Source organism: Danio rerio, chromosome 10, assembly GCF_049306965.1.
Source record: "Danio rerio strain Tuebingen ecotype United States chromosome 10, GRCz12tu, whole genome shotgun sequence".
Classification (NCBI taxonomy): domain Eukaryota; kingdom Metazoa; phylum Chordata; class Actinopteri; order Cypriniformes; family Danionidae; genus Danio; species Danio rerio.
Genome location: NC_133185.1, coordinates 22,705,029 through 22,717,177, shown reverse-complemented (window position 1 = coordinate 22,717,177; position 12,149 = coordinate 22,705,029). Strand labels below are relative to the sequence as shown.

The 12,149-nt window shown below is 37.3% G+C and overlaps 1 protein-coding gene across 3 annotated transcripts in view; it reads right to left on the bottom strand.

Annotated features, from left to right (window-relative positions):
* Positions 1–10,139, bottom strand: part of phf24 (PHD finger protein 24) — a 74,772-nt gene extending 64,633 nt beyond the window's left edge. For all 3 annotated transcript variants that reach the window (XR_012386208.1, XM_021479310.3, XM_682234.10), the window contains exon 1: positions 9,775–10,139. The gene's annotated coding sequence lies outside the window, so the exon portion shown is untranslated. The remainder of the gene's footprint in view (positions 1–9,774) is intronic.
* Between the last annotated feature and the right edge of the window lie 2,010 nt (positions 10,140–12,149).

The following is a 12,149-nucleotide window of genomic DNA, read 5'->3' as shown; positions in this document are numbered from 1 at the left end:
TAAAATAAGCATTAGTGTCACACCAGAGGACATGTTTTTCAGTAGGACTGCACAATATATCGTTATAGCAAAGATATCGCAATGTAGGACATAACAACAGCAATAATTATATGATTATAATTAATCAGGAACCAAAATGAAAATTGTGGAGGCATTTGCTAAGTTTTTATTCATTCGTTTATTTTCTTTTTGACTTATTCGCTTTATTAATCAGGGGTCGCCACAGAGGAGTGAACTGCCGACTTATCCAGCACATGTTTTATGCAGTGGACGCCATTACAGCCACAATTTAACACTGAGAAACACGCATACACTCTTGCATTCACACTCATACACTACGGACAATTTAGAGAATTCAATTCACCTGTACCGCATGTCTTTGAACTTTAGGGGAAACCGGAGCACCAAGAGGAAACTCACGCGAACACGGGAGAGAACATGCAAACTCCACACAGAAATGGCAACTGACCCAGCCAAGGCTTTTATTTGGAAGTGTTTTGAAGGCCTGTGACTAGTTTAAGTGAATTTGGGTACAAGAAATTAGAAAGTTAGCCGCTTTAGCAAAGATTAATTAATTTTCTGGTCACACTACAATAAGGTTCATTAGTAATGAACTAACTAACATGAACAAACAATAAACAATAAATTTTCTACTGTATTTGTTCATGTTAGTTAACGTTAGTTAATAAAAATACAGCAGTTCATTGTTAGTTTATGTTAACTCATGGTGCATTAACTTATGTTAACAAGCATGGACTTGGATGTTAATAATGCATAAGTAAATGTTCAATTATGATTAATAAATGCTGTACATGTGCTGTTCAAGATTAGTTCATGTTAGTAGATGCATTAACTAATGAACTTTATTGTAAAGTGTTACGAATTTTCTTAAGTTAAATTATTAATAAAATGAGAACAATACAGTGTTATTTGACATTTGTTTACTGCACTTCTGAACCTCAATACAGTTAGAATTCACAGAAAAACTGTAAAGCACTGTTTACTTTATTTTTCACCTTTGTTTTATTGTTTTAATCTGTGCTTTATTTTTGTTTTAGTTTGTAATTATTATTTTTTGTTTATATTATATGCTGATGAACTCCCTATGAAAAGTCATTCCAGTCAATTTAACATGTGAAATCTTTCCGAATTTTCATCTTGTGAAAGCGAATATTATTGTTGCAATATATATTGCAGAAAAACAAAATATTGCAATGTCATTTTTTTTTCAATATTTTGCAGCCCTAGTCTTTAGTGGCAAAATGTATTAAGAAAAATTTGGATGACATTAATTATTTTCATTTGCTAAAATAGCCAACTGAAAAATTAGACCTGAGGAATTTATTAATTTGGATTTTGTAATGGATTGATTTAAGGATTTTCTTTTTAATTTATGAAAGCAGTAATTTATTGAGCTTGAGGCAATCACAATACAGAACAGTTTTGAAATTTGCCTCAAAAAATGATAAAAAATAATAATAAAGCAGCAGTTTCTATAACACAAGTTCGTTGAAAGACAAATGTTTCATCACTACTGCATTTTAAATGATAGAAATACTAATTATATTCATTTTCTTATGTGTGATAGTGAAAACATAACGTCATATCAAAAAATAAGTAGAAACAGGTAATACTATATGACATCTCAAGGAAAATATTTTTATATATGCAGTCAAAAATGCTGGGTTGCATACAACTCCTACCTGTGTCTCAACACAAATCAGTTAAGTTAACATAATTGTTTTTACAAATTTAGGTGTATTGAACATAAAACAAGAAGTTATGCCCAAAAAAACTTAAAATGTATGTTAGTAAAATCCCTGCACAAGAAAATACAGTAATCATTGATGTGTAATTCATTTACAATCTAGAATATTGCTTATTGCTGAGTGGTTTCAGGGAATTTGGAATTGCATCTTTGAACTTAAAGATGCACCAAGTCAGCTCTTTCTCAGAAATAGAATCTGAATATTTTTCCCATAAGCTCAGAGAATGCAGTGTGGTTTTTGGCAACAGCTGTCTCACCAACGCAGCTCACTAACACACCAGCTAGACTTCCCTGAAAAATTTAGATGAATGCACTGAAAAAGATATGAAGTTGGGGGCGATGGGGACTTATGTGCCATATGTGCACAGCCTCTGTCTCTCCCGATAAGATTTTTGACACAGATTCATTTGGCCACGGCTCACATTATGGGCCTAAACTTAAGGACCAATGTGCTTCATTTAAAAACATAATGGTAGAGGGTTATATATTAATAATTTTTTATATATTAATAATTTGGAAAATAATTTGAGTTATATATGAGTTGTTAATAATTTGAGTTGTTCTATGGCGTGATATATATATATCACGTCATAGAACAAACGATTGTTTTGCTGTTGTTACACTAAATGTATAGAAAAGTATACAGAAAGATAGACAGGGATGGATGGATGAATGGATGGATCGATGGATGGATGGATGGATGGATGGATGGATGGATGGATGGATGGATGGATGGATGGATGGATGGATGGATGGATGGATGGATGGATGGATGGATGGATGGATGGATGGATGGATGGATGGATAGATAGATGGATGGATGGATGGATCAAATCAACGGAATGGACAGGCAAAACGACCAATGGATGAATGGAACAATGTATCAATCGACAGGATGGATGGATGGATGGATGGATGGATGGATGGATGGATGGATGGATGGACGGACAGACTGATGGATGGATGGATGGATGGATGGATGGATAGATAGATGGATGGATGGATGGATCAAATCAACGGAATGGACAGGCAAAACGACCAATGGATGAATGGAACAATGTATCAATCGACAGGATGGATGGATGGATGGATGGATGGATGGATGGATGGATGGATGGATGGATGGATGGATGGACGGACAGACTGATGGATGGATGGATGGATGGATGGATGGGTAGACAAGAGTGATGGATGCATGGAATGATAGATAAGAGTGATGGATAGATAAATTGATAGATAAGTATGATGGATGAATGGATGGATGGCTGGATGGATGGATTGTTTGTATGGATGGATGGATGGATGGATGGATGGATGGATGGATAGATGGAGGGATGAAATGTTGGATGAAAAGATGGATGATTGGAACAACAGATAGATAGCAGTAATGGGTGGACGGAAAGATGGAATGGTAGATAAAAAAATAGGAGCAACATATTGCCAAACAGACAGATGGCTCCTTTATGATAATCAAATCACATTCATGTCTAGAAGCATTGTTAGTATATTGCTTTCAATATCATGTTGACATGTGTGTACTGTGTGAAATCATATCTCATAAAGTGTAGCTGTGGATGGGAGTTTATAGGCAATTCATTTGAGGGCACCAGGGACATCTCCGTGTCTAATTATCATTCTGTGTGAGGTGTCTATCTGCACAGATGTTCAGCGCTGATTATTGTTTGGTACATTAAATTCATAAAGAGCCAAGCCTTGTTTCTTCTGCAGAGCATTTAATTAAATTACTTTTTTTTCCCAATACATATTCTTTCTTTCCCTGTTCAAATATGCTCGGCTTTACAAGAAAGTAAACTGTGGCAATAATCAAACATACTCACCTGACACTCGCTTTCTTATTAAACTTGATTCATTTTAGTGAGCTGGTTCATTCATTTAAAAGATACAAATTTGTAGAAGTGTACTTAGTTAGAAGTGTAATGTTTTCACAGAAATTTCCATGATATTGCAATTATTTTCCAAAAATCCAAGAGAGAGAATTATAGGTATAGCACAGTTAGCTTTTCATTAGCAATTGATTTCTTTTAAAATGTTATTGTTAATGTCAATTCATAAACAAGCAATTCTTAGCCGGCAATAGATAGACAATAGATGGATGGATGGATGGATGGATGGATGGATGGATGGATGGATGGATGGATGGATGGATGGATGGATGGATGGATGGATGGATGGATGGATAAGAGTGATGAAAGGAAGGAATAAGAAAAGGACAGAAGTAGTGAAGGAATGAAGTATCAGGATGGAGGGAAAGAGGGAGGGAGGAATAGATGGAGGGATTCATAGATGGATTCATGGATGACAGGGGGATGGAATGATATATAAGATTGATAGAAGAAATTAATAATAAAAAAGAGTGATGGGAGGAGGAAAGGTAGGAAGGGACGGACGGACGGACGGACGGACGAACGTACGGACGGTCGGACAGATGGATGTATGGAAAGATGAGAGTGATGTAAGGATGTAATGATGTGGAATGATCCATATGGATGGATGGATGGATGGATGGATGGATGGATGGATGGATGCATAAGAGTCACGGATGGATGGATGGATGGATGGATGGATGGATGGATGGATGGATAAAAGTCATGGATGGATGGATGGATGGATGGATGGATGGATGGATGGATAGATAGATACATAAGAGTGACAGGTGGATGGATGGATGGATGGATGGATGGATGGATGGATGGATGGATGGATGGATGGATGGATGGATGGATGGATGGATGGATGGATGGATGGATACATAAGAGTCACAGATGGATGGATGGATGGATGGATGGATGGATGGATGGATGGATGGATGGATGGATGGATTGATACATAAAAGTCATGGATGGATGGATGGATGGATGGATGGATGGATGGATGGATGGATGGATGGATGGATGGATTGATTGATGGAATGATACATATGAGTCACGGGTGGATGGATGGATAGATGGATGGATGGATGGATGGATGGATGGATGGATGAATGGATGGATGAATGGATGGATAGTTGGATAGATGGATACATAACAGTCACAGGTGGATGTTTGGATGGATGGATGGATGGATGATGGATGGATGGATGGATGGATGGATGGATGGATGGATGGATGGATGGATGGATGGATGGATTGATTGATTGATTGATGGAATGATACATACGAGTCACGGGGGGATAGATGGAGGGATGGATGGATGGTTGAAAAGATGGATACATAACAGTTACGGGTGGATGTTTGGATGGATGGATGGATGGATGGATGGATGGATGGATGTTTGGATGGATGGATGTTTGGATGGATAGATGGATGAATGGATGGATGGATGGATGGATGTGAAGAATCTTGAACATTCTGGAATATGTACATTCTTTTTAAAATGATACAAAGACTAAATGGAATTAGTTTTGTATGTTTGACAGAACTGTACCTAAATGTGTGGTGAACTGCATGGGAGAAAAAAATTGTCATTTCTGTACTCAAACAAAACATCCCAGTCTGTCTGAAATGTCACTGTTTGAGATTCATCGCACCTAAATATTCAGCAGCTTTTGTTTTTCCCCCTAATATTATTGTAATACCATGTTCCACAAATCGGCTTCGCACTGTCAACTCGTCTCTGACTTGAATCCCAACAAACCCTGCCTTTCATGCACTGCTCCGGTGGGGAACAGATCTGTGAATAGGACAGCGACAAAGCTTTCTCTTTTTTTCCATGGGAATGCTTCCCATTGATGTGAATATCCCATCCCCAAAGGCCTGGAACTAATCTCACTAACGAGTTCACTAAGGCCACCTTCTGCCAGTGATCAGAATCACAAACACCCACCGAAAAACAAAAAAAAACACAGCAGCCAAATGTAATTCCAACTCCGACACTCTCACCATAACAGCTAATGAGCAAGACACGTAATCACGTCTATCTGTGTAAATGTGGGCTCGTGAAAAATTGTCATCCCATAATGCCTGACCTTAGACACTCAGTGACCCGAAAGCAAAGTATGCTGGCCAAATTTTGAGTCCGGGGAGTTGAAATTCCACTCGCACGCTTCCCTATGGGCATGGAGGCGTCGCAATGTGGAGGAATTTGAATGTAAATGCCTCTAGAGAGAGGAGCCCCCATGTTGGCATTCAGTCGCTGTCGGGTACAGAGTATGTGCCAGTCCGTCTTCTGAGAGGAGCTGACAATGAGCACTGTGAGGGAGATGAGGGGACCTTGAGTGTCTACAGGGCTCCAGAACTGACACTCAAGGTGCATTGTGGGAAGACTTGAACAAACAGAGCCCTGGAGTTTTAGTGCTCAGTGTTGAAAAGAATCAATGCTAATACTGACTTAGACCTATGCGGATATTGAATTATACAATGTCTAATAATATTGAACATGCACAATATTGTAAATAACTATTTAGCATTTATGTTTAAAGTGCCATTTAAGATTGTTGCGTTTGGAGTGGTGCAAGACTTAATAGGCTATTTATTTTCAAACAATAACATTTTTGCATGATAATCTGCCTGGCCTACAACATGCACAAGATACAGTACATATTGAAAATGTTCTCATTGTTTAAAGGCCCTGTGCTTTTGTAACACTGTGCAATGAGGCTTCATTTAACATCAGTTCATTTAACCACACTAACAATGAAAAAAAAAACCATTTGACTTTAGTCTTAACTGATCTGTTAATTTGCAATAAATATTGTGATTAATTAGCATTTTTTATTATTGAGAACTAATAAATGTGTTTTTTCTCTGTGTTGATTTTAATTAATTAACTTTACATTCATGTTTACTATTAAGACCTTAATGTAAAGTGTTACCTATTGCACTTTACCATCGCTGGCCACTATATAAGGTACAGCTGTCTAACTGGTTCTTTATGCAATTTTCTAATCAGCCAATCACATGGCAGCAACTCAATGCATTTAGGCATGTAGACATGGTCAAGACAATCTGCTGCAGTTCAAACCGAGCATAAGAATGGGGGGAAAAGGCCCACACAGGCTTATTATTCTCTTTATTCTCTATTTCAACCAGGGCATGCTCATCCCAAGACCCTCAGACCACGCAGCGCCACTGATTCGATCCAAGACCAGCGACGAGATGATCCCAAGGTTTCCATATCTTGGACCAGGCCATATCCTGGCTACTGTGGTGGTCATTGAGGAGTGGAGAGCATAAGAAGCTCCTGTGAATTCCCTGAGGTCCAGCTTCCAGCCTCCAGCACTTGGACTGCAGCTCTGCACAAAACGTTTGGCCAGTCAAGAAATGGTCGTGCCCATCTAAGCCTGGTTCTCTCAAAGTTTTTTTTTTTTTCACTTTCGCCAATTGGTGAAGTTTTTTCCTCGCCGCTGCCGCCACTAGCTTGCATGGTTTGGGATCTGTGGAGCTGCGCATCGATAGATTGCTCTTCAGTGTTTGGACTCTCAGTAGTGATTATTAAACCACACTGAACTGAACTAAGCACTGGACTGAACTTAAACTTTGAAAAATGAACAACACTATTTTAATTTACTATGATCTTTTATGTGAAGCTGCTTTGACACAATCTACATTGTAAAAGTGCTATACAAATAAAGGTGAATTGAATTTAATTGAATATAAGTGACTTAGAACATGGCATCGTTCTTGGTGCCAGACGGGCTGGTCTGAGTATTTCAGAAACTGCTGATCTACTGGGATTTCACACACAACCATCTCTAGGGTTTACAGAGAATGGTCCAAAAAAGAAAAAAAAATATCCAGTGAGCTGCAGTTCTGTGGGCGCAAATTCCTTGTTGATGCCAGAGGTCAGAGAAAAATGGCCAGACTGTTTTGAGCTGATAGAAATGCAACAATAACTCAAATAACCACTCGTTACAGTCGAGGTATGCAGAAGAGCATCTCTAAATGAACAACACATCCAACCTTGAAGAACATGGACTACAGCAGGAGAATACCACACCGGGTGCCATTCCTGTCAGCTAAAAACAGGAAACTGAGGCTACAATTACCACAGTTTCACCAAAATTGGACAATAGAAGATTGGAAAAATGAGTCTCAATTTCCGTTGAAACATTTGAATGGTAGGGCCAGAATTTGGTGTCAACATGAAAGCATAGATCCATCCTGCCTTGTATCAACAGTTCAGGCTAGTGGTGGTGGTGTAATGATGTGGGGGATATTTTCTTGGCACATTTTAGGCCCATTAGTACCAACTGAGTATAATATCAATGCCACAGCCTACAAGTATTGTTGTTAACCATGTCCATCACTTTATGACCACAGTGTACCTGGCTACTTCCAGCAGAATAACACACCATGTTCTAAAGCATGAATCATCTCAGATTGGTTACTTGAACATGACAATGAGTTCACTGTACTCAAATGGCCTCCACAGTCACCACATTTAAATCCAATAGAGCACCTTTGGGATGTGGTGGAGTGCGAGATTCACATCATGGATGTGCAGCCGACAAATCTCCAGCAGCTGCGTGATGCTACACAACTAGAAAGACCAAGAAGAGAACAAAATGAAAAATAACAAACAAAAGAAAGTCAAAACAACAAAAACTGGCAATTTATGGGTTGTTAAGCATCTAATTGTATTTGGTTTAGGGTATAGATAGACTTTATTTTCATTGTGTTCTCTGTTATTAGTAGTATATCAGTAATTAGAATAAACAATGCATTATATGATGTACTGAAATGCAAAACTAATAATATTTTTATTCTGAATTACTGTAATGTTTAAAATTTGTAACTAATTCTTACAATAACAGTTATTGAGCAGCTATTGAGCTTATCCTCTTTTAATTACAGTTTTACATGAGAAAAAAATTACAATATTTTTCTTAATATAATTCTCTATATTATTCCCCAGTTTCTATTTATCGAAAGAAGATTATTTTAACACATTTCTAAACTTAATAGTTTTAAGAAATTATTTCGAATAAATGATTTATTTTATATTTGCCATGATGACAGTGCATACTATTGTCTAGATATTTTTCAAGACACTACTATTCAGCTTAAAGTGACATTTAAAGGCTTAATTAGGTAAATTGGGTTAATTTGGCAAGTTACAGTAATGAGTTAATTAGAATTAGTCATTGTATAACAATGGTTTGTTCCGTAGAAAATTGAAAAAATATATATTCTTTAAGGGGGCTGATAATATTGCAAAATTAAAGCTTCTTTTATTCTAGCTGAAATATAACAAATAAGACTTTTCCAGAATAAAAATATTATAGGAAATACTGTGGAAAAAACCTTACTCTGTTAGGTATAATTTGAGAAATATTTTTAAAAAAAAGAAAATTCACAGGATTTGAAAATATATAGAGTTTATGTAAAATATTTAAAATACTCTTACTTAACCATACTTACTGAAACCAGATACACCTAATGAATGAATAAACAAACAAAATTGGAAATCAGTTGACATTTTGCACGATCTATAAAAGTGTGTATCTGCCATAATTGTGAGCCCTTCGAAGATGCTTTCTGAATGCAGGCGCCTCACTTCATCTCCTCAATGACTACATAACAGGCGGCTCACTCCCGGACCGTGACGTCAGAGGTGATGCACAAGGGTCTTACAAAGAGACTGCAATTGATCCAGCAAACTTACCCCTGCAGTGCCGCTCAGAGGAGCATAAAAACACAAGTTATAGCACGAGCAGCGAAAACTCCATCTCTGTCCAGTAAATACATAACGTGCAACACCCAGGACGTCAGTGTACCAAAAGTTATTGCGTAAAGTCTGACAGTGAAAGCAGCTTCATCCTAATGATGCAATAAAATACATCCACACCCGTCTAACAGCGCTGACCTACATCGGATGCTATAAACAGGCTATTTATTTTACTAAACCCAATTCATTAATGATCTGCCTTGTGATAGGCTATCTATGATTTGAACATTTTACAATGCACATGAAGCACGTCCTGTAAGATTTAATAACACGCTTTAAATGACTGTGAAAAGCGTTGAACAAAAATGACTGAGACTAACCTGAAGGAAATGGGACGGCGCTCCGCTACTTGGGACTGGATTTCTTTCTTCTGCTCCTCTCAAACGCTGCCAGCAGTCATTTCAAGGCTTGCTTTCGTCAGTGAAGGTTGCGCGTGTGTAACCGCGTCGGTCAGTGTGAGTGTGAGTGTAAACCTATGGTGTAAACCGGTCAAACAAATATTCCGCAGCCGAGGAAACAGCGCTGTTTGTGGGGCGCGGAGGCTGGACAGCGCCAGTGCTGAATTCTGGAGTGTAACTTCGCTCCGGAAACCAAGTAGCCCGTGGAAATAAACACAGCCCGGGTAAAAGTTGTGTGTGCTGATTCGGCTGACGAGCCCACAGACTCGAGAGGGTCCAGTGTTTCTGCCAGGCTCTTCGGGGCACTTATTTTCAGCCCGCACACGGAGGCGTTTCATTGGTCTGTTCAAATGACGTTGGCACCGGGATATGAGATGATGAGCCAATATGGATGCAAAAGATGCTTGTAAAGAAATTAATACATACACTGCATTTTTGATTTCGTTTGTAATCATATTATTATTATTATTATTATTATTATTATTATTATTATTATTATTATTATTATTATTATTATTATTATTATTCAGAACTAATATCTAAATAATACTTAACAAGCACCATTTACATTTTTTGTTTTGGGGTTAATTTAACTAAAAATAAATATTAATTTGATGGATTACTTCATTTTAGTTCATTTAACACTCTTATGCCTAACTGCAGAGAAGTTGTGTTAAGGGACATTCTATCAGAAATGCACATTATCTCTCCCCAAAATAAAAAACATTAATATATTGAATAAAAAAAGTATTTCATCCTAAAAATTTCTAAAATGCACTGATGGTTGATTTCTGTGAGTTGTTCTATAAAGTAGCATGTCATTCATTTTTTTTTTCTTTATTAAAACACTTTACAATTAGCCCCAAAGTCATTGTCCTTGTCCTCGGCCCAATTGAACCTACAGCTTTAACATATTTGTTACGTTAAAAACTGTTATTTAGAAAAAATAAATAGCAAGTTTAAGTTGTTATTAGTCACATCAATTGATTAAAAACATCAATCAATCAACTTTTAGTTATAGCACTTTACTACAACCAAGGTGGACCAAAGTGCTTTACACAAGTAAAAGCAAATTATACAACACAACAGGTAAGTAGACGATGCAAAACAGTACAAAAATATCAATAAAATTCAACAAACCTCAAAAAATAACGAAGTGTCAGTGCTATGCATTAAAAAGCCAGTTTAAACAAGCTATGCACTCTCACATTCACACTCACTCAAACGCTAAGGTCTTTTGTTTGATTTTATTCTTGTAAATAGTATTATTAATGATACGTTTTTACATTAAAGTTAATTGTTATGAGTTGTTATGAACTACAAGTCCTGTCATGCAATACACTCGCACACACCTGCGCCAAGTCTCCATTAAATAGACTCACACAGCAAAAGCTGCTCATGGACTGATTACACTACTCATACGGCTCACTTTGAAACTCTTATTGCTGAGTCTTGTTATACTGTTAGTAATTATTGTGATGCGCTTTCCTTGCCTTGCTTTGCCATGTTTTTGACCCTCACATTTGTTTCTTTTTGTTTTCTGCTGCCTGCATGTACTGACCATTCGCCTGTTTATTGACCACAACTCTGGATTGCCCGTATGCATCTGTTTGCTCCTGTGTTGACTGTTGCTTGCCTGACCTAATAAAACCTGCATTTGGATCAGCACTCCTTATGTCCCGTTCACATTACAAATTTTTATTACATACGTGAAGTTTACAATTTAAGAGATGTAACTGATCACGATAAACATCTAATTACTATTTAAGCTAACATTATTTAATTTGCAAAGCAATTATGTCCAATGAAGTCATTCAATTACCCTGTACTGTAAAATAAATATTAAGCACATATTAATCTAACACATAATTATCATGAAGAAAATTAATATAAGACTTTTCTAAATGAAACTTAAATAATTCATGATCCAAAGACCCCAATGTGCCACATTCCATTCTTGTAAATCAGGCAGCAACAATCAGCACCATTAGTTTCTTTTTAAATCAATAAATGTTTCCAAACATCATCATCAAGACCTCAAATGCCTATAGACGTGTGGATGTGATCCTGCATATGCAGTTCTGTTCAACACTTCCCAGTATGTGGTCCCAGTGCATGCTGGGTCAAATGGAGACACATTCATAATTAATGCTGAGGTAAATGCACATTGAACAATGGTTCCCCGAGGGAGCTCTACACCTTACTGTCAAAACGGAAATGAAGGAGAAGATTGTGTTCTTATAAATTGGACCCTGTAGCGAGTCCAAACTCATGTTCAGATGAATATTGCTTTATTG